The following is a 25,056-nucleotide window of genomic DNA, read 5'->3' as shown; positions in this document are numbered from 1 at the left end:
CATCAAGTTGTTTCATTGCCTGATTTACATCATTTCTGTAAATGCAATTATATATGCATTAAAATATATTCAACGAGTTGCTATTATAAATTGGGTTATTTTTCGCTCATAACACACTTTTGGGTACAAAAAGGAAATGTGACTTATGAACCAAAGGAGTCAGGCAGTGGGGAAGTGTTGGCCTCTTGGAGCAGTGGAGCCATTAGCACTGTGCCTGAACTAGAGACAGATAAGCAGTGAGAAGGGAAGTATGATTCTTACCTCTCTCAGGTTTTCCTCCCAACCACCTTACTGCAAGCGTCCTGAAGGTGCACATACACATGTATTATAACGTGACACTGTGCAACGTCAGGTCATAGAGCAGCACGGCGTCCTTGCGAACACCAGCCTAAAGCCGAAAAGGTAATTGTTTGGGGCTGATTAGGATATAATAATAATAATCTTTATTTATATAGCCCCAACATATTCCGCATCGCTTTACAGTTTAACAGTTTCAAACACAACAGTCATAAGTAACAATGTTAACAATACAATAATTAAAGCGAAATAAGACAACCCTGCTCTAGAGAGCTTACAATCTACAATGAGGAGAGGGAGATACAAAGTACAGGTGTGTATTTACAATGATGTATTTACAATGAGGGTCCAGCTATCTTCAGGGGGTGGGGATAGATGGAGATAGTGAATGGGCTACACACACAAACATAAAATGACTTTGATTAGTGAACGTGGTAGGTCGCTCAGAACAAATGTGTTTTGAGTTTGCGCCTAAAACTATGCAAGTTGTGGCTGGTCCTAATATCTTGTGGTAGAGCATTCCGGTCCTAATATCTTGGGGTAGAGCATTCCAGAGGATTGGCGCAGCACGGGAGAAGTCTTGTAGTCGGGAGTGGGAGGTACGGATTAATGCAGAGGTTAGTCGAAAGTCATTTGCAGAGCGCAGCGGTCGGTTAGGCCGATAGACAGAAATGAGGGAGGAGATGTAAGGGGGGCTGCACTGTTCAGAGCTTTGTGGGTGAGAACAAGAACTTTGAATTGTATCCTGTAATGAATGGGCAGCCAGTGTAACGACTGGCGAAGAGTGGACACGTCCGAGTAATGATTAGCCAGATGGACGACCCTGGCTGCTGCATTAAGGATAGACTGGAGAGGAGAAAGTCGAGTGAGGGGGAGGCCAATTAATAGAGCATTACAGTAGTCCAGGCAGGAGTGGATCAGGGTAACAGTGAGGGTTTTTGTTGTTTCCATGGTGATAAAAGGGCGGATTGTAGAGATGTTCTTTAGGTGTAAGCGGCATGAGCGGGCAAGAGATTGTATATGGGAGGTGAAGGAGAGATCGGAGTCAAACATAACACCCAGACAGCGCGCCTGCTGCCGGGGTGTTATTATGGTGCCACCCACGGAGAGGGAAATGTCAGATTTAGGGAGGTTAGTAGATGGCGGGAGCAGAAGAAGTTCAGTTTTGGAGAGGTTGAGCTTCAGATAGAGAGCGGACATGATGTTGGAGACTGCGGACAGACAGTCACTGGTGTTCTGTAGTACAGCGGGGGTAAGGTCAGGGGATGATGTGTATAGTTGTGTGTCATCAGCATAAAGATGGTACTGAAAGCCAAATCTGCTGATGGTCTGTCCAATTGGTGCCGTGTAGAGAGAGGAGAAGGGGGCCAAGGACTGAGCCCTGAGGTACCCCAACAGCGAGAGGAAGAGGAGATGAAGTGGAGCCAGAGAACAGAACACTGAAGGAGCGGTCAGAAAGGTAGGAGGAGAACCAGGAGAGAGCAGTGTCCTTAATGCCTAGTGACTGGAGCCTACAGAGTAGGAGAGGGTGGTCAACAGTGTCGAAAGCTGCAGAAAGGCCGAGAAGAATGAGCAGAGAGTGGTCACCGTTACGTTTTGCTGTCAGAAGGTCATTGGTCACTTTGATGAGTGCAGTTTCTGTCGAATGTAGGGGGCGAAAACCGGACTGTGAAGGGTCTAGGAGGGAGTGAGTGGAGAGGTAACAGGTAAGGCAGGAGTAGATCAGGTGCTCCAAGAGTTTAGAGATGAAGGGGAGATTGGAGACTGGTCTGTAGTTGTTTGTGCAAAATAGGTCGAGGGTGGGTTTCTTTAGTAATGGAGTAATGATAGAGTGTTTGAAGGAGGACGGGAAAATGCCAGAAGAGAGGGAGAGAGATTAAAGATTGTAGTTAGGTGAGTTGTGACGACTGGAGAGAGAGACTGGAGGAGGTGTGAGGGAATGGGGTCGGTACTGCATGTAGTCGGACGAGAAGAGGAGAGGACCTTGGAGACTTCTTCTGTGATGGGATCGAATGTGGAGAGTGAGCCATGGGAAATGCAGGGAGGGATGGGAGTCACTGAACTTGGTGATTGGGAGTGGATTTCCTGACAGATGTTATCTATTTTCTCAATAAAGTGGGAGGCCAGGTCATCAGCACAAATGTCTGATAGGGGCTTGTGATTTTGGCCTGAGGAGGGAGTGAAAGGTGTCAAAAAGTTTATTGGGGTTGTTGGATAGTGAGGAGATCAGGGTAGTGAAGTAGGTCTGTTTGGCGAGGTGAAGGGCAGAGTTATAGGTCCTTAACATCAATTTGAAGTGTATGAAGTCTTCTGGTGTGCGTGTTTTCCTCCATAAGCGTTCAGCACACCTAGAGCATTGCTGGAGAAATCGGGTTTGCGATGTGAGCCAGGGCTGTTTCACTCTGTGTTTGGCCAATGTGCCAGCAGGTGTCAGTGCCTCAGCCCAATGGAGAATCCTTTGGTGGGCCAGTCCGACCCTGTGTATACTAATGTCAGAAGCTTCAATAATAAAAGTGATTAACTGGAATTAGTAATGTCTGAGGATGACTGACATAGAGATATTAACTGATACATGGCTGGAAAATAGTTACGATTCGGAAGCTAACATAAAGGGTTAAAGTCTATTTAGAAAGGCTGTGACAAAATGGAAATAGGGAGGTATTTGTACTTTTGAAACATCCTGTCTGCCCACACTCCAGAATGAATTGTGAGGAGAATGAAAATGTGGAATCACTGTGGATAGAAATACAATGTTATCAAATCAAATGTAATACTAAAGGAAATAGATGAGACAGCAAAGGTCATTAGTATGGGTGATTTCAAGTACTTGGATATAGACTGTGAAACTGAATCCTGTAAATCTGAAAGAGGAAACAGGTTCTTATGAATAAAAGAAGACAGTTTAACTTCCCAATTTAAAAAATATCCAACTATAAGGACTGCCTTACTGGACATAGCATTAACCAAAAGGCCTGATAGAATAACTGATGTGTAGATTGACGTAAATAGTGACCATAACATAATAACCTTACAATTGTCATTCAAAAGGTAGTTTTTTCAGGGAGGCACCAAACCACAGAACTTCTGAAATGAAAATTGCAGCTGCTTAGAGAAACAATTAGCCTCACAAAGTGGGAAAAAGTCCTCCGAAATAAAATGCATAAACTAAATTACCGTATGTACTAGAGTATAAGCCGGTCCGAGTATAAGCCGACCCCCCTAATTTTGTCACAAAAAACTGTGAAAACTTATTGACTCGAGTATAAGCCTAGGGTGGAAAATGCAGTAGCTACCGCTAAATGTCAAAAATAAAATTAGATACCAATAAAAGTAAAATTAATTGAGACATCAGTAGGTTAAGTGTTTTTGAATATCCATATTGAATCAGGAGCCCCATATAATGCTCCATACAGTTCATGATGGGCCCCGTAAGATGCTCTATATAAAAATGTGCCACATATAATGCTGTGCCCCATATACAATGCTCTGCACTGTTCATTATTGCCCCATAGCTGTGCCATATAGTGCTCTGCACCGTTAAATTATTGCCCCATAGCTGTGCCATATAGTGCTCTGCACCATTCATTATTGCCCCATAGCTGTGCCATGTAGTGGTCTGCACCGTTCATTTTTGTCCCATAGCTCTGCCATATAGTGCTCTGCACCGTTCATTATTGCCCCATAGCTGTGCCATATAGTGCTCTGCACCATTCATTATTGCCCCATAGCTGTGCCATATAGTGATCTGCACCGTTCGTTTTTGTCCCATAGCTGTGCCATATAGTGCTCTGCACCGTTCCTTATTGCCCCATAGCTGTGCCATATAGTGCTCTGCACCGTTCATTTGTCCCATAGCTCTGCCTTATAGTGCTCTGCACCGTTCATTATTGCCCCATAACTGTGCCATATAGTGCTCTGCACCATTCATTATTGCCCCAAAGCTGTGCCATATAGTGCTCTGCACCGTTCATTATTGCCCCATAGCTGTGCCATATAGTGCTCTGCACCGTTCATTATTGCCCCATAGCTGTGCCATATAGTGCTCTGCACCATTCATTATTGCCCCATTGATGTACCATAGAAAGCTCTGCCATTGCTGCTGCAAAAAAACAAACAAAAAAAAAAAAACACATACTCACCTCTTGCTTGCAGGTCCCGGCGTCTCGTCCAGGAGTCTTGCCGCACTGACTGATCAGGCAGAGGGCGCCGTGCACACTATATGCGTCATCGCGCCCTTTGACCTGCACAGTCAGAGCGGAGAGACGCCGGGAAGATGGAGCGGCGCCAGGAAGATGGAGCAATGCCCGGAGGCTGGAATGTGGACAGGTAAATATGCGATACTTACCTGGTCCCGGCATCCCACTCCTTCTCCCGCACAGCTGGTCTTCGGTGCCGCAGCCTCTTCCTCTATCAGCGGTCACCATTACTGCTGATTAGAGAAATGAATATGTGGCTCCACCCCTATGGGAGTGGAGTCCATATTCATTTTTCTAATGAGCGGTCCCATGTGACCGCTGAAGAGGGGAAGAGCTGCAGCACCCGGAGACCGTGGGACGGCAGGTGGAGCGCCAGGATCGCCGGGACTAGGTAAGTATGCCTCAGCGCCCTCTCCCCCTCACCCGCCGCCCTCACCGCTACCGTGACTCGAGTATAAGCCGAGAGGGGCACTTTCAGCCCAAAAATTTGGGCTGAAAATCTCGGCTTATACTCGAGTATATACAGTATGTTTTCTTTATGTAAACTAAATTAGATATTTTTAAAAGCATACACAAATTGCATTGTGAACAATACACACCATATATGAATACAATGGCTGTGAACAGGGAAAAAGGCAATGTGGATAAACAGAAATGGAAAGGGGGACAATAAAACTGAAAAGAAAGGAATTACATTACAAGGAAGGTAGTGAGAAAGCACTAAAACACTGTCAGGAGCAAAAAAAAAATGAAAAAACAGATAAAGGCATTGCATTGAAAGTGGACAGAGAGAGGCTCATTAACATAGCAAGTAAAAGTAATCCAAAAAACTTCTTCAGTTAGATAAATAGCATGGGATTGTCAAGGAAAACAAAAAAGTCTAGTTGCTTTAATGTATTACTACAGATAGACCACGATCTGGAAATATTTTTCAAACCCTTTACAACCAAGATTGATGCAGTACTTGTAAGTTTGATACAATTTGACATCTGGCTTGAAAACAGAAGTGCCAGAACAAAACCAGAGAAAATGATGGAATCAGTTCAGGAATCACTTTACCACAAATAGGAAACTGACTAATCAGCATATAGACGTGAGGGTAGCCTAAAGGTACCTTCACACTAAATGACGCTGCAGCGATCCAGACAACGATCCGGATCGCTGCAGCGTCGCTGTTTGGTCGCTGGAGAGCTGTCACACAGACAGCTCTCCAGCGACCAACGATGCCGGTAACCAGGGTAAACATCGGGTTACTAAGCGCAGGGCCGCGCTTAGTAACCCAATGTTTACCATGGATACCATCCTAAAAGTAAAAAAAACAAACGCTTCATACTTACCTTCGGCTGTCTGTCCCCGGCGCTCTGCTTCTCTGCACTGGCTGTGAGCACAGCGGCCGGAAAGCAGAGCGGTGACGTCACCGCTCTGATTTCCGGCCGCTGTGCTCACAGCCAGAGCAGAGAAGCAGAGCGCCGGGGACAGACAGCCGAAGGTAAGTATGAAGCGTTTGTTTTTTTTACTTTTAGGATGGTATCCATGGTAAACATTGGGTTACTAAGCGCGGCCCTGCGCTTAGTAACCCGATGTTTACCCTGGTTACCAGTGAAGACATCGCTGAATCGGTGTCACACACGCCGATTCAGCGATGTCAGCGGGAGATCCAGCGACCAAAGAAAGTTCTGGCCTTCTAGCCCCGACCAACGACATCACAGCAGGATTCTGATCGCTGCTGCGTGTCAAACTAAACGATATCGCTAGCGAGGACGCTGCAACGTCACGGATCGCTAGCGATATCATTTAGTGTGAAGGTACCTTAAGAGATCTACAACATCCACTCTGCTTAAAATGATATCTAAATCATTCAAAACAAAGCAGTCTGTAGTCAAAAGCAGAAAGTTTGGCTTGTAAACCAACAAAAAGCAGAGAGCTGATCAGTATTTGGTAAGTATTTCACATCAGTATTTGTATCCAAAATCTGGAGTGGAACAATCACATGAAAGTGTAATATAAACATGTAACCACTTCTAGATTTTTTATCCTCTTCTGGTTTTGTGTACAAATACTGATGAGAAATACTGATCAAATACTGAACATGGCGTAATACGTCTGTTCAAATTGAGGAACTGTCTTGAGGGCACTTGCATAACCAAAAACAAAACCCATGTGTCTAAACATGACTGTCTGCAATGTGTCTTGGTGAAAACAGCTGCCAGAGTAGGTTTTATGTTGCAGAACTTTACAACTATCCTTGTTTTTTCAATGTAAAATAAAATGGATTTTGAATTAAATTACTAACCTATAGCAAGGCTGTATTTTTCTCTCGTCTCTGATTCGTCTATGCATGGCGCGAATTCCTTTAGCTGGTGACCAGTGCTGAAGTTCAACCTTTCATGAAATATACAGAGAAAATAAAATTATTGGTAAACATTGATAATTGAACATTAAGGAACTTTACCAAGTAAATAATCAATCCAACCAAATATATCGGTTGGTCTCAAGTGCTGATGGTCATTCTACACTAAAATACTATTCATGTTCCATAAGGAACCTTTTTTAATGCTTACCGTAAATACCAGAGTTTGTAAGCAAACACATAAAAGCAAAACCCATAACTGAAGACTGACTCCCAAAGCAATGGTGTTATAGTTTTGGTAAAAAAAAAACAAAAAAAAAAACACAACTGTACATCGGTTTTCTATGGCAAAGAAATATCTTTCCCTAGGGAAGTATATCACATAACATGTTAATAAACATTTTAATCAAACCACAAAAAAAGATGACTCTAACGTACTAGAGTCAACAGATTTGATGAATATGATTTTTCTTATTCCTTAAGATTAAAACAATATGTACCGCTTTAGAGTCAGGCAACTGCCTGATGATGAGAGCAGTGTGGTCTTGATATGCGTTTTTATCTGAATAAGGCCGGCGTCACACACAGCGTATGAAAATACGGCCGTAATACGCTGAAAGTCCCGAAAATAGTGGTCCGTAGCTCCTCCTTAGGCAGGGTGTGTCAGCGTTTTTTGCGCATGGCATCCTCCGTATGTAATCCGTATGGCATCCGTACTGCGTGTTTTTATCGCAGGCTTGCAGAACCGACATACGGATATACAAGGGATCCATGTGTAAAAAACAAAACAAAACATATATACTGTTATATATATATATATATATATATATATATATATATATATATATATATATATATATATATATATATATGTCAGTAGACACATATATGTATATATATTATTACTTCATACAGCACGAGATAGCAGAAAGCCGGTAATTCAATTACCGGCTTTTGCTTTCTCCTTCCTAAACCCGACATGATATGAGACATGGTTTACATACGGTAATCCATCTCATATCACCATTTTTTTTGCATATTCCACACTACTAATGTCAGTAGTGTGTATATGACAAATTTTGCAGTTCTAGCTATTAAAGGGTTAAATGGCGGAAAAAATTGGCGTGGGCTCCCGCACAATTTTCTCCGCCAGAGTAGTAAAGCCAGTGACTGAGGGCAGACATTAATAGCCTGGAGAGGGTCCATGGTTATTGCCCCCCCCCCCCCCCTGGCTAAAAACATCTGCCCGCAGCCACCCCAGAAAAGGCACATCTGGAAGATGCGCCTATTCTGGCACTTGGCCACTCTCTTCCCATTCCCGTGTAGCGGTGGGATATGGGGTAATGAAGGGTTAATGCCACCTTGCTATTGTAAGGTGACATTAAGCCAAATTAATAATGGAGAGGCGTCAATTATGACACCTATCCATTATTAATCCAATACTAGTAAAGGGTTAAAAAACACACAAACACATTATTAAAAATTACTTTAATGTAAAAAATCACAAAGGTTGTTGGAATAATTTATTCTACGCCCAAACCACTCACTGAAGACCCTCGATCTGTAACTAAAAAACGTCTGAAACGTCCAACGATGTAAATCCATCTGAAGGGGTTAAAATATTTTGCAGCCACGAGCTTTGCTAATGCAGCTGCTCATGGCTGCAAAACCCCGGAGAATGAAGGTAAAGTAGGTCAATGACCTATATATAGCTTCATTTGCGGTGAGGCGCCCTCTGCTGGCTGTCCCTGGATCGTGGGAACTTTCCTAGAAAGCTCCCAGGCTCGAGATCATAAGAGGTGCCCTCTGCTGGTTGTCCTCATATGAACTCGAGCCAGGGAGCTTTCTAGGAATGTTCCCATGATCTAGGGACAGCCAGCAGAGGGCGCCTCACCGCAAATGAAGCTAAATATAGGTCATTGACCTACTTTACCTTCATTCGCTGGGGTTTTGCAGCCTTGAGCAGCTGCAATTGGATTAATAATGGATAGGTGTCATAATTGACGCCTCTCCATTATTAATTTGGCTTAATGTCACACGGGAATGGGAAGAGAGTGGCCAAGTGCCAGAATAGTCGCATCTTCCAGATGTGCCTTTTCTGGGGTGGCTGGGGGCAGGTGTTTTTAGCCAGGGGGGGGGCAATAACCATGGTCCCTCTCCAGGCTATTAATATCTGTCCTCAGTCACTGGCTTTACTACTCTGGCGGAGAAAATTGCGCGGGAGCCAACGCCAATTTTTTCCGCCATTTAACCCGTTATTTTATTTTAATAGCTAGAACGGCCAAATTTTGCATATACACACTACTAACATTAGTAGTGTGGAATATGCAAAAAAAAGGGGATATGAGATGGTTTACTGTATGTAATCATGTCTCATATCATGTCGGGTTTAGGAAGGAGATAGCAAAAGCCGGTAATTGAATTACCGGCTTTCTGCTATCTCGTGCTGTATGAAGTAATAATATATATACATATATGTGTCTCACTGACATATATATATATATATATACCTATTCTATGTGTACACATTTATTCCACCTATTCTATTGTAAGCTGTCAGTGTGATTTTACTGTACACCGCAATGAATTACCGGCTTTTCTTGCTAACAGCTCTGCGTATTCCTCGCAAATCACACTGCTGGTCTGTGTGTAATCCGTATTTTTGGGGCTTCCATAGACTTTCATTGGCGTTTTCTTTGCGCAATACGGTGACAAACGCAGCATGCTGCGATTTTCTACGGCCGTAGAAAGCCGTATAATACTGATCAGGAAAATACGGCAGATAGGAGCAGGGGCATAGAGAATAATTGTGCCACATGTTATGCGAGTTTTACGGACGTAGTTTCTGCGCTCTTACGTCCGTAAAACTCGCAAGTGTGACGCCGGCCTAAGTAAGAAGAATAATACTCATTATATCTGTGTATTCCATCACTATGAAAGGTAGCAGATTTTTTTATGCTATGTTGTATTGCAATTGTCACACTGCAGCACTGCTGGTGGCTGCTGAGTAGTGCAAGCTCTACTAGATGGCAGCACAGTGGAGAATGAACCGAAGTCCTGCACAGAGAAGAACTACACCAGGTGGTAGCAGAGTAGTCAGCAAGCAAGGTCGATACCATAGAAAAATTAACCCCTGACATGAACAGACAAGGAAAAGGAGAGACAGGAAAAACCAGGTCTTGATCATGACAGCAATGCAGTATTTTGGGAAGTAATGACTATCAACAAAGGAATGTGGAATGGTGGCATGGCTATTAAAAAAATAGTCTAAGATTCAATTTGCACATGTATACAACATAATGAATATGATTCAGGGGCATACATAGACATGACTTGGTCTCATAGCCTACTTGTGAACATGCACCCAAACTGCTATGTAATGAACTAAATGCTATTGCCAGATATGAGTGCAGAATTTCAAGTGGGTAAAAATACTTTTGTAAATATATCTAAAATAAAATATAAAAATATAAATGTAAATTTACTAAAACGTAGTGCAGATAATATGCAAATTGTAACTACAGACACAGAAATAATATGATTTCTGATTGCATGCAATGAACCGATTTTTTTTCTTTTATTAGATGCAAAAAATGGTAGAGAAATTAAGGTGCGTTTTATAAAAAAGAAGTTAGCAAGATATGGGATCCAGCGCTATGAGCGGGGTCGGGGATCTGGAGCCAGCGTGGTGAGTCAGGAAGAGGAGTAAGAAGCAAGTTACGGTCCTACTTACCGCCCCCTTTTGTTGTTGTCCTGGTCACAGCGCTGCTCTGATTTCTAACATAAAGTGAAGGACGTATAGGCTAAAGGTACCTTCACACTAAACGATATCGCTAGCGATCCGTGACGTTGCAGTGTCCTCGCTAGCGATATCGTTTAGTTTGACACACAGCAGCGATCAGAATCCTGCTGTGATGTCGTTGGTCGGGGCTAGAGGGCCAGACCTTTCTTTGGTCGCTGGCTCTCCCGCTGACATCGCTGAATCGGTGTGTGTGACACCGATTCAGCGATGTCTTCGCTGGTAACCAGGGTAAACATCGGGTTACTAAGCGCAGGGCCGCGCTTAGTAACCCGATGTTTACCCTGGTTACCATCCTAAAAGTAAAAAAACAAACGCTACATACTTACCTTCGGCTGTCTGTCCCCGGCGCTCTGCTTCTCTGCTCTGGCTGTGAGCACAGCGGCCGGAAAGCAGAGCGGGTATTGGTATTGTGCTGCCCTATTTACTTAAATATATACGAGTTGGCGACTCTGGGTTCAGCACCTGTTCACACTGTGTCTATGTTTGGATGTGCAGATCAGGTTTTTTGTAATGTATTCTCTAGCCTTCTGATCGTGCACTCCCCGCCTCCTAGCTTCAGGTGTTTTAATTATAGTAGGTCCAATACCCCTCCACAGTGAGAGAGAATTTGAGTCCAAGGAGAGGTTTCACATGTACCCATTCAGATGGAGACGTTTATTCTCAGAGAGGTAGGTCAAGCGTAGGGCCTCGTATAAGAGAGATGCCTTATCGTGGCTACGAGGTACACATAAAATTGGCCATTTTTATGCGCTAAAAGCTCTCATTTTTCATATTTTCAGTGCAGTAATGCAGTTCAAATTTTTGTGTTTTCAAGTTTGCATGTTTTGGCGCTGCAGTGTGCTGCCCTATTTACTTAAATATATACGAGTTGGCGACTCTGGGTTCAGCACCTGTTCACACTGTGTCTATGTTTGGATGTGCAGATCAGGTTTTTTGTAATGTATTCTCTAGCCTTCTGATCGTGCACTCCCCGCCTCCTAGCTTCAGGTGTTTTAATTATAATAGGTCCAATACCCCTCCACAGTGAGAGAGAATTTGAGTCCAAGGAGAGGTTTCACATGTACCCATTCAGATGGAGACGTTTATTCTCAGAGAGGTAGGTCAAGCGTAGGGCCTCGTATAAGAGAGATGCCTTATCGTGGCTACGAGGTACACATAAAATTGGCCATTTTTATGCGCTAAAAGCTCTCATTTTTCATATTTTCAGTGCAGTAATGCAGTTCAAATTTTTGTGTTTTCAAGTTTGCATGTTTTGGCGCTGCAGTGTGCTGCCCTATTTACTTAAATATATACGAGTTGGCGACTCTGGGTTCAGCACCTGTTCACACTGTGTCTATGTTTGGATGTGCAGATCAGGTTTTTTGTAATGTATTCTCTAGCCTTCTGATCGTGCACTCCCCGCCTCCTAGCTTCAGGTGTTTTAATTATAATAGGTCCAATACCCCTCCACAGTGAGAGAGAATTTGAGTCCAAGGAGAGGTTTCACATGTACCCATTCAGATGGAGACGTTTATTCTCAGAGAGGTAGGTCAAGCGTAGGGCCTCGTATAAGAGAGATGCCTTATCGTGGCTACGAGGTACACATAAAATTGGCCATTTTTATGCGCTAAAAGCTCTCATTTTTCATATTTTCAGTGCAGTAATGCAGTTCAAATTTTTGTGTTTTCAAGTTTGCATGTTTTGGCGCTGCAGTGTGCTGCCCTATTTACTTAAATATATACGAGTTGGCGACTCTGGGTTCAGCACCTGTTCACACTGTGTCTATGTTTGGATGTGCAGATCAGGTTTTTTGTAATGTATTCTCTAGCCTTCTGATCGTGCACTCCCCGCCTCCTAGCTTCAGGTGTTTTAATTATAATAGGTCCAATACCCCTCCACAGTGAGAGAGAATTTGAGTCCAAGGAGAGGTTTCACATGTACCCATTCAGATGGAGACGTTTATTCTCAGAGAGGTAGGTCAAGCATAGGGCCTCGTATAAGAGAGATGCCTTATCGTGGCTACGAGGTACACATAAAATTGGCCATTTTTATGCGCTAAAAGCTCTCATTTTTCATATTTTCAGTGCAGTAATGCAGTTCAAATTTTTGTGTTTTCAAGTTTGCATGTTTTGGCGCTGCAGTGTGCTGCCCTATTTACTTAAATATATACGAGTTGGCGACTCTGGGTTCAGCACCTGTTCACACTGTGTCTATGTTTGGATGTGCAGATCAGGTTTTTTGTAATGCATTCTCTAGCCTTCTGATCGTGCACTCCCCGCCTCCTAGCTTCAGGTGTTTTAATTATAATAGGTCCAATACCCCTCCACAGTGAGAGAGAATTTGAGTCCAAGGAGAGGTTTCACATGTACCCATTCAGATGGAGACGTTTATTCTCAGAGAGGTAGGTCAAGCGTAGGGCCTCGTATAAGAGAGATGCCTTATCGTGGCTACGAGGTACACATAAAATTGGCCATTTTTATGCGCTAAAAGCTCTCATTTTTCATATTTTCAGTGCAGTAATGCAGTTCAAATTTTTGTGTTTTCAAGTTTGCATGTTTTGGCGCTGCAGTGTGCTGCCCTATTTACTTAAATATATACGAGTTGGCGACTCTGGGTTCAGCACCTGTTCACACTGTGTCTATGTTTGGATGTGCAGATCAGGTTTTTTGTAATGTATTCTCTAGCCTTCTGATCGTGCACTCCCCGCCTCCTAGCTTCAGGTGTTTTAATTATAATAGGTCCAATACCCCTCCACAGTGAGAGAGAATTTGAGTCCAAGGAGAGGTTTCACATGTACCCATTCAGATGGAGACGTTTATTCTCAGAGAGGTAGGTCAAGCGTAGGGCCTCGTATAAGAGAGATGCCTTATCGTGGCTACGAGGTACACATAAAATTGGCCATTTTTATGCGCTAAAAGCTCTCATTTTTCATATTTTCAGTGCAGTAATGCAGTTCAAATTTTTGTGTTTTCAAGTTTGCATGTTTTGGCGCTGCAGTGTGCTGCCCTATTTACTTAAATATATACGAGTTGGCGACTCTGGGTTCAGCACCTGTTCACACTGTGTCTATGTTTGGATGTGCAGATCAGGTTTTTTGTAATGTATTCTCTAGCCTTCTGATCGTGCACTCCCCGCCTCCTAGCTTCAGGTGTTTTAATTATAATAGGTCCAATACCCCTCCACAGTGAGAGAGAATTTGAGTCCAAGGAGAGGTTTCACATGTACCCATTCAGATGGAGACGTTTATTCTCAGAGAGGTAGGTCAAGCGTAGGGCCTCGTATAAGAGAGATGCCTTATCGTGGCTACGAGGTACACATAAAATTGGCCATTTTTATGCGCTAAAAGCTCTCATTTTTCATATTTTCAGTGCAGTAATGCAGTTCAAATTTTTGTGTTTTCAAGTTTGCATGTTTTGGCGCTGCAGTGTGCTGCCCTATTTACTTAAATATATACGAGTTGGCGACTCTGGGTTCAGCACCTGTTCACACTGTGTCTATGTTTGGATGTGCAGATCAGGTTTTTTGTAATGTATTCTCTAGCCTTCTGATCGTGCACTCCCCGCCTCCTAGCTTCAGGTGTTTTAATTATAATAGGTCCAATACCCCTCCACAGTGAGAGAGAATTTGAGTCCAAGGAGAGGTTTCACATGTACCCATTCAGATGGAGACGTTTATTCTCAGAGAGGTAGGTCAAGCGTAGGGCCTCGTATAAGAGAGATGCCTTATCGTGGCTACGAGGTACACATAAAATTGGCCATTTTTATGCGCTAAAAGCTCTCATTTTTCATATTTTCAGTGCAGTAATGCAGTTCAAATTTTTGTGTTTTCAAGTTTGCATGTTTTGGCGCTGCAGTGTGCTGCCCTATTTACTTAAATATATACGAGTTGGCGACTCTGGGTTCAGCACCTGTTCACACTGTGTCTATGTTTGGATGTGCAGATCAGGTTTTTTGTAAAGTGGGGGGGGTGTCATTTACTATTTTTTTATTTTGATCACTGAGATAGGTTATATCTCAGTGATCAAAATGCACTTTGGAGCGAATCTGCCGGCCGGCAGATTCGGCGGGCGCACTGCGCATGCGCCCGCCATTTTGCAAGATGGCGGCGCCCAGGGAGAAGACGGCCGGACGGACACCGGGACGCCGGGTAAGTATAAGGGGGGGAGATTAGGGCACGGGGGGGGCATCGGAGCACTGGGGGGGGGCATCGGAGCACGGGGGGGGCATCGGAGCACGGGGGGGCGGGATCGGAGCACGGGGGGGCAGCCACACTCCGCCCACGCACTTCCGCCCGCTCCCCCGCACTTCCTGCTGCAGCGGTTCTGCACATCAAATCGCAGTAAAACCCGCAGATATATTTTTGATCTGCGGGTTTTACTGCGATTTTGACCTCACAATGGAGGTCTATGGGTGCAGAACCGCTGCGGTTCAGGAAAAAGAATTGACATGCTCCTTCTTTTTTACCGCGGCTATTCAGCGCGGCTTTTTACACTAAATTCCGGATCATGTGCACAGCAGTGACTGTTTTCCATAGGGTTACATTGTTATGTACCCTGCATGGAAAACAGCTGCGGAACCGCAGCGGCAATACCGCTGCGGTTCCGCAGTAAAAAACGCACTGTGTGAACATGGCCTTAGACTAAACTTTACACTATGTGACATCACTTCAGAATGCAGCACCCTGAATGTCTGAGTCAGGAGAGTTACCTTTTTTTCATTATGATCTAATTGCTGAGTAGTACTCAGTACTATTGGGGGTCTGATCCGAGGTCTGTTAAACATTTAGGGTATGATTAAAGGTGAAAGGTGCATCTGAATGGAGGTGCTGGCAGATCTGAGGACTAATAACTTTTGAGGAGGTATAATGTGTGGAAGGGTTATAATTAAGGCGAAGGTCTGTTTGGTGGGGTCTGATCTTTGTTCTCATAAGTATTAGAGAAGTCTGATTGCAGGCTTCAATTTGAGGGAGGTTTGATTGGTCGAAAGAGGTCTGATTAAGATTTGGCTTATCTGAAGTCAGAAAAATATTGGAGTGGAGGTGTCTGATTTAATAATGGGGGGGATCTGATCTGAGCTCTGTTTAAAATTTCAGGGTCCAATGTGAGGTTTACTTAACATTGGTGGTGTCTGATCTGAGGTCTAATGAAAATATCCTCATTTTTTATTTTACTTCTATAAAAACAGAGGTGCATCATATCATTAGATGCATTTATAAGGAAAAAAAAGTTCTCTCTTTTAGGCCGCCGTCACACATGCGAGTTTTACGGACGTAAGAGCGCAGAATCTACGTCCGTAAAACTCGCAAAAAATACGGCACAATTATTCTCTATGCCCCTGCTCCTATTTGCCGTATTTTACTGATCAGTATTATACGGCTTTCTACGGCCGTACAAAATCGCAGCATGCTGCGTTTGTCACCGTACTGCGCAAGAAATACGCCAATGAAAGTCTATGGAAGCGTGAAAAATACGGATTACACACGGACAAGCAGTGTGACTTGCGAGAAATACGCAGCGCTGTTAGAGAGAAAAGCCGGTAATTCAGTGCGGTGTACAGTAAAATCACACTGACAGCTTCCAGTCCAATAGATATAATAAATGTGTACACATAGAATAGGTATATATATATATATATATATGTCAGTGAGACACATATATGTATATATATTAATATTTATTCCAGCGCTATACAGCTTGAAAGCCGGTAATTCAATTACCGGCTTTTTCTTTCTCCTTCATAAAACCCGACATGATTTGAGACATGGTTTACATACAGTAAACCATGTCTTCTCTCCATTTTTTTTGCAGATTCCACACTACTAATGTCAGTAGTGTGTATCTGCAAAATTTGGCCGTTCTAGCTCTTAAAATAAAGGGTTAACTGGCGGAAAAAATTGGCGTGGGCTCCCGCGCAATTTTCTCCGCCAGAGTAGTAAAGCCAGTGACTGAGGGCAGATATTAATAGCCTGGAGAGGGTCCACGGTTATTGGCCCCCCCCTGGCTAAAAATATCTGCCCCCAGCCACCCCAGAACAGGCACATCTGGAAGATGCGCCTATTCTGGCACTTGGCCACTCTCTTCCCATTCCCGTGTAGCGGTGGGATATGGGGTAATGAAGGGTTAATGCCACCTTGCTATTGTAAGGTGACATTAAGCCTAATTAATAATGGAGAGGCGTCAATTATGACACCTATCCATTATTAATCCAATTGTAGTGAAGGGTTAAATAAAACACAAACACATTCTTTAAAATTATTTTAATGAAATAAAAACAATGGTTGTTGTAGTATTTTATTCAACGCCCAATCCAGTCACTGAAGACCCTCGTTCTGTGAGTAAAGAAACATAATAAACCAACAATATACTTACCCTCCGCAGATCTGTAACATCCAACGATGTAAATCCTTCTGAAGGGGTTAAAACATTTTGCAGCAAGGAGCTGTGCTAATGCAGGCTGCTCCTCGCTGCAAAACCCCAGGGAATGAGGCTAAAAATAGATCAATGATCTATATTTAGCATCATTTGCGGTGAGGCGCCCTCTGCTGGCTGTTCATAGATCGTGGGAAATTACCTAGAAAGCTCCCTGGCTCCCTGGCTTTCTAGGTAATTTCCCACTACATTAGTAGTGTGGAATCTGCAAAAAAAATGGAGAGAAGACATGGTTTACTGTATGTAAACCATGTCTCAAATCATGTCGGGTTTTATGAAGGAGAAAGAAAAAGCCGGTAATTGAATTACCGGCTTTCAAGCTGTATAGCGCTGGAATAAGTATTAATATATATACATATATGTGTCTAATGACATATATATATATATATATATATATATATATATATATATATATATTCTTTTCTTTTTGGGACACATGGATCACTTCTATAGCGGTATGTTGGTTTTGCAAGCCTGCGAGAAAACCACGCAGTACGGATGCCATACGGATTACATACGGAGGATGCCATGCGCAAAAAATGCTGACACAGCCTGCCTACGGAGGAGCAACGGACCATTTTTTTGGGGACTTTTCAGCGTATTACGGCCGTAATATACGGACCGTATTGTTTTACGCTGTGTGTGACGCCGGCCTTATTGTGTTGATTCCCAGGTTTCACAGATTATGAATATTTGTAAGCAATGAGACCTTCATCAGATAAACTGGAAGATGCATATACGCAGCAGTGCAAACAAATGTCAAGGTGCATCAGGCAAATAATATATAAATCAATAAACTGACAAGCTACAGAATTTTGCAAATCAAGAAAACATTGTAAAAGTAGGCAAAATATATCCAAAATAGTTTTTTGTTTTATAGTCAGACATCTAAGATGGTAGAGCTGTTTTATGAGCACATGGCTCTATTTCAGTCGATAGTGTAGAAGGGAAAAAACAGAACATTATCTCCAGTACAGATAATGCTGCACATTGTAGCACATCACATAATCATTTTGTATAAATCACTGATGACAACCGTACCTTCACAGCACTGAAAATTGTGGATATTGATCTTTCATCACTTCTTCGCTTTAAGCCAAGTTTTTGCAGTATTCTTCTTAAATGGCGTTGTCTAAATAAATAAATAAATAAATTAAAAAAAAACACGGCCTTAAATTCTTGAAACAGATTCACTGGCAATCATTACATTAGACCTATTGCTAATTATTAAAAACAATATGACTGGAAATTATTTTCTATAACTAGCAAATTGATATGATTACTGTGTATATTATAAGTCCAAAAACATGAAAATGTTAGTGACTTTGCACATCTGATCAAATTCTGTGCTGTCATTAATGGAGGTTCTATCCAGATTTATTCACTTGCAGCAGATAACAATGAAAACAAAGTCATTCTTTTAACACGTGTGCTGTGTTAAACGGAAAAAAGTATAACAATGTTGGGGTTAAACTCCCTTCACATATGGCACATTTAGTTGCAGCAAATATCTTACAGAATATGAGATTCATTTATTTGAATGGGTTGCTTCTATTAGAAATCCAAGTTCTACTGCAGTCTTCATTGCAGTGAAAAGAACTTTGTTACCAAAAATATTGCACGTTTTAAGACAAATTAAACTGTAGTGGTTTTGATATCTGTTACCATAAAGAAGCATAATTGTGAAAAGATGCTGTACAAACAATTTACTAGAACATAAAGCTCTGTTAATAAACGTCTGTTTTACAGTTACTGAGTTTTGGAAAGTTAACCCATATGTTATAATTAAAAAATTAATGCAAAAGTCGAAATAACCCCCAAAAATTATATTAATAAGGAAGTTAGAATTGAATTGTCTGTGTGTATAACAGATATGATCTATGTGACGTTCAAATATATAAAAATTCCAGTGGTAGCTGTGTAGGCTAATTTACACACCATTTCGATGACTACCCTTTTAGGAAGCGTATAACCACATTGTAATGAAAAATTTGGCAATATATATTATGGACTCAAATTGGGTGGTAACATAAATATAATTAAATGAATCTCACCATAATGACATGGAAATTGCATTTACCGTATTTTTCGGACTATAAGACGCAATGGACTATAAGACGCACCCAGGTTTTAGAGGTGAAAAATAGGGAAAAAAATATTTGAAGCAAAAAAGGTGGTAAAAAATTTAATAACATAAACATACTATAATATGTGCTGTTATTATATATAATAGTATGTTATTATGTTGGAAGCTGCGGGTAGAAGATGGAGCTGCGGGACCAGTGTGGTGTCTGTAAAGTACTATATGAAGACGCTGGAGGGTGAGTATAAGGATGGGGGCACAGGGCTTATATTTAAAGCACCACTCCAGCACTAAAAAATAACACTGGTGTGCGGCTTTAAGATCCCATTGGGAGAACTATAACTCCCAGCATGTCCTGCAGAACCTATGGCATGCTGGGAGTTATAGTTCACCACAGCAGTGGCAGAGTGCTTTATTGTGTGTTGTAAAGACTAACCTTTTAATTGTGGCAGCCAGCCACACTGTGGTGAGGTAAAATGCTGGAGCATCCCATCTCATGACTGCACAGAGTACTCCCTCTTGTTGCCTCTCCACAGCACAGGAGTAAGCTTGCAGATTGTAGTGTGGTGTCTGCAGGACCTGTGATGACATCAGAAGAGGGAGGGCTCTGTGCTGCCATGTGATGCTCCAGCCCGCCCACTCCTGACATCACACAGGTCATTGTGCTGGAGCACTAAGACGGCAGGCAGGTATGCAGCAATCTTGTCCCCTCTGGCCCCTGCTGCTGCCCCCTCCTCCACCGGACACACAGCATGTGTGTCCCTGTTAAGGAGTATTCATTTGCTGCTCCTGACTCACTGCTCAGCTGACAGGTGGGCGGGGAAGCAGCTAATGAATATTCACTGCACTTTAATGATCGGGACCATGTGGTTTCCCCAGTGCTGATTCCTGAAGCCAACAGGGACATTTTTCTGCCTCCCAGTGCAATCCCACTCACTGCTGCCCCTCCCCACGTTACATCCGTACCATAAGACACACCCACACTTTCCTCTCAAATTTGGAGGAAAAAAAGGGCGTCTTATGGTCAGAAAAATACGGTATATTACGCACATGGAAAACTAGCATCACAACTTATTGGTGTCATAGTTTTTTTAATAAAAGATTAGTTTTTAAATACTTACGAAACAGAAATATTGTGAACATTTTTTAGCATTCTTAAAATTTCCACTTGGGTGCAGCCCTTTTCAAAAAGGTGTTTTATAATACTATCTCCTTTAAAATTGTTAAGGCTTGTCAGTGACTCCACAGAAGATTTTCATACTGCATGTTCTAATGTGTTTTAACAAGCTGAAGACCACTGCCTGTTAAATTAATCACTAAAACTATCACGTTCTACCAATTTGCCATCCTTCTGTAGTTATAAAACCTATAATTCAACAGCTAGTAAAGGTGTTAACTCATTGGCCCACCTGGTCTTCAGTCTTTCACCATTATACAGGGGTCTGTTGCATTAAAGGGACACTGTCACCTGAATTTGGAGGGAACAATCTTCAGCCATGGAGGCGGGGTTTTGGGGTTTTTGATTCACCCTTTCCTTACCCGCTGGCTGCAATATTGGATTGAAGTTCATTCTCTGTCCTCCGTAGTACATGCCTGCACAAGGTGCAATCTTGCCTTGCGCAGGTGTGTACTATGGAGGACAGAGAATGAACTTCAATCCAATATTGCAGCCAGCGGGTAAGGAAAGGGTGAATCAAAAACCCCAAAACCCCGCCTCCATGGCTGAAGATTGTTCCCTCCAAATTCAGGTGACAGTGTCCCTTTAAACAACTGTCGGCTATCTACATCTGCAGCCAAGAATGTACATGTACAGCCTTTTTTGGTAAGGACATACAGGTGTGAAAATGCACATGAAGGACAAATGTGATTGGCACATCCATATGTCCATTGTGCAATATGTAGATTATGTCCTATTTGTGGCTGCAAATGTGGACTATGAAAACATTGCACTGAATGTATCATGAAAAACTTCCGAAGTCACATGTATATCATCCATATTTTGCAGAGTCACATTTTGCATCAGTGCATTCTAATACCAAAGAGAGTCAGGTAACTAGAATAGTGTAGTGCAGTGGGGGTGGATGCAGTGTGACAGGCAGTGACCCTTGTAAAAGTTCACAGCAAAAACGTGTTCAAGCTCAAAAACTCACAATTGCACCACCGTATCCCACTGCGGGGTGCCAGGAGTTCACTCTGCAGTGCTCTGTGTTAGGCCGGGATCAGACTTGCGAGAAAGTCGCACAAGTCTCGCACCTCAATACCCGCCACTGCCACCGGCACTCGTGAGCGGAGTGTGTGGCTGCATGGCTGCATAGAGATACATGTACTACGGTCCCGAGTGCCGGGTATTGATGTGCGAGACTCGCACTAGTTTCTCTCAAGTCCCGGCCTTACTCTCACACAGGCTAAGCTTTTGAAGAGCCGACTGCTCTGTTAGCTACAAACTCCAGACTGACAAACACAAACCCTGCTTCACAGTTTTGTTTTTTAAACAATATGTGGCCTTAGGCCACTCTGAAAACTCGTCCCAGGGAGGAAACGGACCAACCACACTACCTTCCTGTAGTCTGTTTCAAAGTAAAAGCCCACGACAGGTTTTCCTACAACTGCCTTGAACAAATAGCTTGCCCAAAGCCAACACTCACTTTTATTGTGCATTGCAACGACAGCTATACCTGAGGCTGCAATGCAATCACAAGGGCTTAATACGCTTCTGAGAAAATTTGGGGGGACACATAGCGACCCTTACAAATAACACTGGTCGCTGCCTCACAATAGCCATAAATACACCCTTAAAATTTGGCTGCTAGATGTTTAATTTCAGATTTAGTGTGGGTGCTCAAATAACCTCATTATTCATTTTTTAGGTTATGTATTTCCAAAAAAAAAAAAAAAAGATATCCAAGAAGTATCGTTTCTCCTTGCGGAGATTGACTTGTTAAAGGGTCTGTTAGACTGACGGAACGCACTAAGAAAGAGGATATAGATGCGTTCGCAGTCCGGGGTCCACCGTACAGGTGAAAACCTGCTGCTAGTAAATTGCAGACTATATGGCGGTACTCTAAAGTACACACACGTGGGTTCAACCTCACCCAGCGTGGAGGAAGCAATCCTGTTACGTCACAGGACCGCGGTACCGCACATAAAGCGCGAGCAAGTAGTCAGCGAACTTTATCCCAACTGGGATTGAAGTCCGATTAGACCCATGCTGGCACTACACCGCAACTGGGTGTGTAAGGAAACAGAATAGTAAGATATAGGCACAGAAGTGCGAGCAATGCCGCACTGACGAACGCCACTAACCACCCAGGCTTGGGTATGGAAAGCGCTAGACAAGCGCACGGTGCCGTACAGGCGAACACAGCAACGGATGCTGTAATGTGTGTATTGCACAGATGATTAGTCGGGCGCTAGATAGCTACCAACATCCGCGAGCAGTCAACAACTCTAGGGAGGAATATTTAGGAGCTTTTATCCATCGACATACATCCATCTACACACACACATATAATTTCAAAACAATACTAGCGCATGGCCGTGCGGTCATGCGCAGTTTATATAGTTGCAGGACAGGAAGTGGCTACAGAACTTTTGCCCTTCCAAGACCTGCCAAGAGGACCAATGGAATGTGCCGCAGAGGCTGAGCACATGATCCTCGATCTCCAACGGGAGATCTTGCCCTGGGCATGCTCAGTGTGTGCAGGCACAGACTTAGTCCCAGAGAAGTCCGCTCGCCGCTGACCAGCACTGACTTTAATGGCAGAAGCTGGAGAAGCAGCAGTAACTCTTAGAACAGAGTGAGATTGAGCAAGATGCTGGGACCGACGTCTTCGCTGAGCAAACTCCACTGCGGCTGGACAGGAATGGGAGACCGCAGCAGAGATGGCTCGAGATTCCCCCTGTGCAGAAGCGGGAACTCGACCCCTAACAGGGTCGACATTGACTTGTGTGATTGCTACCTTCCAATAGGTGGCACAAGAGTTCTAGTTCTCTTCCTCTCTGACGAGACAATTTGCATAATTAGCATATTTCCCAGAGTAGCATTGCGGCTTTAAGTCTCTTCATCTTAGCATGTCACTCTCCGCAAGGAGAAACGATACTTCTTGGATGTCGATCAGACGCCTCTCACACAGCCAAACCAGATCTCCACTCTTCACTTGCAAGGGGCAGTACCTCGAAACACGGTGTCTGTAAATTGAGAGTCTGGTTTCACTATTATACTAAGTTATGTGACAAGGTTCGTTAAAGGGTCAACATTGACTTGTAGGATTGCTACTTCCAATAGATGGCACTAGACTTCTAGTTCTCTTCCTCTCTGAATAAACAATTGCAAAAAAAAAAAAGAGAATGAGTATGCACAATGGATATTGAACGGTACTTCAACCTTGGAGTGGATTTGGTGGGTAGCAAAAGTTAAATGAAACCTGTCACCAGTTTTGTGACATAGCAGCCAAAGCTATCTCCTAATTAAGCATCTGCTATGAATTTCCTAAATCCTTATAAACCCCCCTCCCTCCCCTTGTATACTCCCCAAAAACCATTTTTAGTTTCTTCCGCACTGTATGGTAATTGTCTCAGTCCTGTCCGATGTGCGAGCCTTTGGGCTTTCTTAATCCCTCCTATTGACTGTTGCTTGCACTTCTACTTTGTTGATGACGCCTCTTGCATCATCCACATTGCCGAGTGACATCTCGCGCCTGTTCAGAAATACAGAGTTTTGCACCTTGCTATTCCGAACAGCTCGTAAAGACAAAAAACAGAAGTGTCATGCACAGATACACATACATCCGGCTCTTGTACCGGAACTACGTTTGCCAGCACATGCATACTTCTGTTTTTCGGCTTTGCCCACAGTTGGGAAAAGAATACTGCACAGGCGAAGAAAGCAATATTTCTGAGCAGGCGCGAGATGTCACATGGTGATGTGGATCTTTATCCATTTTAGGAGGCTGGCAAGCAGAAGCCGGGAGGAGGGATGCAGAGGCCCGAAAGCACGTCCATTGGACCGGACTGAGATTACCATACAGCGTGGGAGACATTAAAAAACGTTTTTGTGAGTATGCAAGGGTAGTTAGGGGGTGCTATAAGAATGTAGGGAATGCAGTGCAGAGGCTGAATAAGGTGATATTTTTAGCTGCCATTTCACAAAAATGTTGATAGGTGCAGAGTGCTCTCAGAAGCAATGCAGCACAATTATGCTTTCACTACAAGGTTGAGTTACCCTTATAAATATCCCTTGAAGTGTCAGAACAGACAAATTATGCATTAATACATTATTTTTTAGTTACTGTATTTTAATTTTTTAAAATACCTTGTTTTTTTAATTTTCATATCGTTCATGGCTGATACCCCTGTAAGAAAAGTCTCAGCATGATTAACGTAACTCTCGCTCCCATGTATGACAACTTACAAATGCCTCATGAAGTGTTTGCCATTTCTCCCATACACATGGCATGCTGCTTTATTTGCTTGACAAAGGAAGTGGAGTTCTTAAAAATGTAGCATCATGCTTACCAGAATACAGGTGATAACTTAACTCGATGTGTATGACCCAGTAGCGTAGCTACCAAGGTGGTAGAGGGTGCAGCCGCCCTGGGCCCACTGCTCACAGGGGCCCACCTGAAGCTACACTACACTTAAAGGGACACTGTCACCTGAATTTGGAGGGAACAATCTTCAGCCATGGAGGCGGGGTTTTTGGGTGTTTGATTCACCCTTTCCTTACCCGCTGGCTGCATGCTGGCTGCATGCTGGCTGCAATATTAGATTGAAGTTCATTCTCTGTCCTCCATAGTACACGCATGCGCAAGGCAAGATTGCACCTTGTGCAGGCATATACTATGGAGGACAGAGAATGAACTTCAATCCAATATTGCAGCCAGCATGCAGCCAGCGGGTAAAGGAAAGGGTGAATCAAACACC

The 25,056-nt window shown here is 43.1% G+C and overlaps 1 long non-coding RNA gene across 3 annotated transcripts; it reads right to left on the bottom strand.

Moving 5' to 3' along the window:
• Nucleotides 1-9: 9 nt before the first annotated feature.
• LOC138645880 (uncharacterized) lies at nt 10-24,471 on the bottom strand. 3 transcript variants are annotated; one of them, XR_011314792.1, is made up of 4 exons: nt 24,446-24,471; nt 18,093-18,183; nt 6,787-6,875; nt 10-35 (listed from the first exon to the last, which is right to left on the bottom strand). It is a non-coding gene; the product is annotated as an uncharacterized lncRNA (long non-coding RNA). The 3 variants fall into 3 exon arrangements; XR_011314790.1 differs by lacking the exon at nt 24,446-24,471 and adding an exon at nt 20,256-20,337; XR_011314791.1 differs by lacking the exon at nt 24,446-24,471 and adding an exon at nt 19,571-19,690.
• Between the last annotated feature and the right edge of the window lie 585 nt (nt 24,472-25,056).

Source organism: Ranitomeya imitator, chromosome 7 (genome assembly GCF_032444005.1).
Source record: "Ranitomeya imitator isolate aRanImi1 chromosome 7, aRanImi1.pri, whole genome shotgun sequence".
NCBI lineage: Eukaryota > Metazoa > Chordata > Amphibia > Anura > Dendrobatidae > Ranitomeya > Ranitomeya imitator.
The sequence above is the reverse complement of the archived record's forward strand: the minus strand, read 5'-3'. Positions and strand labels throughout refer to the sequence as shown.